At 41.4% G+C, this 4,307-nt stretch overlaps 1 long non-coding RNA gene across 1 annotated transcript; it reads right to left on the bottom strand.

The window, feature by feature from the left end:
- Positions 1 to 1,260: 1,260 nt before the first annotated feature.
- LOC308399763 lies at positions 1,261 to 3,783 on the bottom strand. Its single transcript, XR_013972252.1, has 3 exons — positions 3,328 to 3,783; positions 3,131 to 3,242; positions 1,261 to 3,050 (listed from the first exon to the last, which is right to left on the bottom strand). It is a non-coding gene; the product is annotated as an uncharacterized lncRNA (long non-coding RNA).
- Positions 3,784 to 4,307: the final 524 nt, after the last annotated feature.

The following is a 4,307-nucleotide window of genomic DNA, read 5'->3' as shown; positions in this document are numbered from 1 at the left end:
TTTGATAAAGCATGCTCGGATTCATGTTTCAGAATTTGAGACATAATTCTGTTTTGTTTATATCTGGTAAATTGCCTTGCAACCTAAGTGTGCTTTCAGTAAAAGATCGAGTTTATACTTCATTTAATCCAAATATATTCTTCGAATTCTGGTGAATGATGGTGAACACTGTAATAATATTTCATAATAATGTAATCTGTGCTGGAGCAAATCCAAATGATAAAAACATAATTTATTATTCCTCAAAAGAAAGAAAAATCTTACTCTGATAGTCTGCCTGACTCTCTCTGTGTTGAACATCATAAGGATGTGAAAAGATTTTCATTGTCTCTGTTGCCAAAAACCTGGCAGAATTTTGAAGGGCTTCCTGCGTCTGTATCATGCATTATTAAGAGCACATCTCATTGACTATTATCCCTTAGGGTCCACTTATAAAGCTCTATGTCTTTAAGTAATATCAAGGAAGCAATTAGGAATTTGTTTTAAAAAGGTTAAAGTTGGGGTTATGGATGTATGTTGCATACCAATTTGTACAACATGACTGTATAACCTAAAAATGAACTCAAACACCAATGAGAATACAGAAAGGCACCCCAACCTTTATCGTGATTGTAACAGAGCTCAGACAACTGAGTTACAGTTAAATTTGTCAATAAAACCCTCCCCGTTGTATTTCTTAAGCTTGAGCCGTCAACTGTTGTAATGGAAAAAAACAAGATGAGGGAGTGAAATAAATGAGCAATAAATAAATAAATAAAATGAAGTAACATCTCGCCTCATATGGGAAAGACATTTTCTCCTATGCACCCTATGGTTACTGTGAACATTTTGAGGTCCTTTGCAGGGCCTCAGTGCTGCACCAAGGCCTTCTGATTTTCCAGTCAGTGCACTACACCCAACTTCACCATCTTCACATGGATTTGGCTTGCTAGAATGAGTTTAATAGGTTTCTGGGAGAGATAGAGACAGAAACAGTGATGAAAGCCAAGGCAGATTTAAAAAAATGTAATGAAGGGTTGGACCTAGAAATAGGTTAAAGCTATGTCACACTATTTTTGTTTAACACAGTGTACTTAAGCCATCCCGCATGCATTATAGTCTTCAAGCTATTTTCAGCTGTTCCCTTATTCACAAGAAGTCGCCACAGGAGGTCACTCCACATATTTGACTTGGCAGATTTTTACACCAGGGCCCTGTTTCAGGAAGCCGGTTTAGAAAACTCAGAGTGAAAAATGATACGCAGGGTTGAGTAACCCCGAACTGTCCAACTCGGAATATTCGGTTTCAGAAAGGCTGATAACAATTAGTTCAATCAACGCGGAGTTGCGTCAACCCCAAGTGAAGCGCGCGGACGAGGATACATAAAGCCCTGATAAGCGGAGCACAGATTAAGCGAGTCACCATGGAGACGGAGGGAAAGAAGGCGCGGTCAATGTATTTCACAGCGCTTGAGGCCGAAATTCTGATGGCAGCATATGCCGATAACATGCAAATTCCGCGGAAAAAAGTAACACAGCCACAGCTGCAAAAGAAAGGGAGCATGCATGGCAAAACATAGCCGACAGAGTCAATGCGTGAGTGTTAATATAAACATTGATCTAGGGATTTCCACCCATTTAACACGTTATTTTATCATATGTTATTTTATTTGTTATTTTATACATTTGATTTTGTGATGTGATGTGAGCGCAGGTGCAACCCAACAGGCCCCAAACGTGCCTGGCAGCAAGTAAAAATGAAATATAAAAATATAGTCCAAACAGGTAAGGTGTAATTGTATTATGAGCCATAGTGCTTGGTCTGTTTGTCCCATGTAAATCAATTTCAGTTAGAGGCTACATTAATTTTCTTTCTGTAAGCACTTATTGAAATTATCTGAGCACATTACAAGTACATATTTGCTTACTCTGTATGCTCAAATGTGACCCGTTATAGCCAACAGAAAAAAAGCGGAGGCCCGAAAAACAGGTGGGGGTCCTCCACCACTCACAGAGGCTGAGCAGTTGGCCCTCAGCCAAAACAGTGGGCGCCCTGTGGCTGAAGGCATCTCTGCGGGGACATCCTCTGAGTCAATAACCCCGCAAGACACAAGTGCCTACATAGGGGGTAAATTCAAAATAATACATGATGTGCATACATCCTTTCTTCACAGTCACCTTTGCAGTGCTACTCATTCATTTGATAAACTCTTTACCATAATGGATTATTTTGTAGTGAAGTTATTTTCCTACTGATTTTGCCTTCCCTCAGTCTTGGTTGTCTTTGAGAGCATAATGACAATGAAGTGTAAGGTGATTGGTATGTTTGTTAATTGCCATTTGGTCCCTTGTAAGTTATAAGTGACCTGTATAAACCTCATATTCTATCAGTTGATGGTGGTGGTGTACTGCATCTGGTGCAGCCTCCTGTTGAGCCAGACCAACATGCAGTTGTGAGTAATACTCCACAGATTATATGAGTTTACAGTAGAACAGCAATGTTGTCTATTTCTTTACTACAGGAAAATAATGAAGAAACATTGACAGCTGTTACAGAGGAGGAAGCAACAGAGACACTTTATGAGGTTTACATCTTTTAATACTTTGTGTACAGGAAACACAGGCGACCAATAAAGCCAGTTGAACAAAAAATCTGTTTATTCTTCTTTCAACATGTTGAGGTGATGGGTCAAAGGAAATGATTGTGACATATGGTGTCTCTGACTGCGCTTCCATCTTGTATGTCCGTGGGAGGGTCAGGATGTTCATGGTTTGGATCACTGCTGATGTTTGGTTCAGAAGGACAGTGTTCTCCTCTAATTGTGGCAATGTTGTGAAGAATCACACATGCCACAATAATGTCACATGCCCTTTCTGGGGTGACCCTGAGTCTTTGCAGGCACTGGAACCGGGCCTTAAGCATTCCAATAGTCATTTCGATTCTGGCTCTTGTCCTGCAATTAGCCAGATTATATCGCTGCTGTGGGCCCGGTTCAGGGTCAGGGTAAGGGGTAAGCAAATAGGGTAAACATGGATACCCCCTATCACCAAGCAAGTAGCCAGTGAACTCTCCTAAGACAGAAGGATACACTTCAGTTCAAATGTCCCTGAAGCAATTGGTCTTTATATATTTTAAAGTATTCTCAACTCACCATGTCCAAATTTTGTGCTCAGTGTACATTCACGGAATATTTGTGAGTCATGGACAGAGCCTGGCCACTTGGCTTCCACATTTGTGATAATGTTGGCAGCATCACATGTGATCTTCACAGTGCAGAGAACACAAATTAGCATCCATTACTATAATGAAATAATTTGTTAGTTTGAAATGCTACAGGGAACTATGTACCTGCACATTAATGCTGTGGAAAGACTTCCTGTTCACATAGTCTCCTTCATTTACTGAAGGAGCAATGATTGGAATGTGAGTGCCATCTGTACAGCCAATCACGCCTGGGAACCGTGAAAATAAATGTAAAATTTAAGTAGTAGTTCAAGTATCACCACATCATAAATTAAGTTTTGGTCATCCTGATACCTGCAATTTTGTGGCATCCCTCTTTGATGAATCTTGTGGGTCTATGACCGGGGAACACCACAAACGGGTACAGGAGACGTTTCAGTGCAACTGTAACATTCCTGACTGCCCGACAGACGGTAGCCTTGGAAACGTGCTCAGCGTCACCAATATTATACAGAAAGCTCCCGTTTGCAAAAAACCGAAGTGCAATACAAATAATATGTACAGAACTGAGAGGATGTCCACGATGTGTCACATGCGTAATATATGGCCTGAGGATGTTATCCAAATAACTTATAGATTGTGCTGAAGAACGGTAACGTTCACACAGAAAATCATCAGGAAATGATAAAATGTCCAAACGCGCTCTGATCACTCTCTCCCGGCGGAGAGCTCTGCGGAGAATTTGGGCTTCACGATCTACTGGCTCTTCAAGGACGGGGCACGCCATGTCCGACACTTCCTACTGTCAGGTTTCCGACAAAGGGGCGGAGACAGTCAGGGTTAGTTGTAGTAAACCTGCTAGGGGGCAGGTTAGCTTCACGGAGTGTGTCGTCATAGTGACTCACTCAGGCTTCAGCTGAACTCGCTTTGTGAAACCGAAAACCCAGAGTTTTCGTTAACTCAGGGTATACTTACTCAGTTTTTCCACTAAACCGGCTTCCTGAAACAGGGCCCAGGTGTCCTTCCTGACACACAACCCCACAACCCCAGAGGGATTTGACTCTTCTCTCGGGACCAAACCAAGGATCCCTTAGTTGTTAGAAAATTAAGGTGTAATAATGCAACAGCTGAAATATTCCAATATT

Source organism: Rhamphochromis sp. 'chilingali', assembly GCF_963969265.1.
Source record: "Rhamphochromis sp. 'chilingali' genome assembly, chromosome: 7".
NCBI classification, from domain to species: Eukaryota; Metazoa; Chordata; class Actinopteri; order Cichliformes; family Cichlidae; genus Rhamphochromis; species Rhamphochromis sp. 'chilingali'.
Note: the sequence above shows the minus strand (reverse complement) of the source record. Positions and strands in the feature narration are given on the sequence as shown.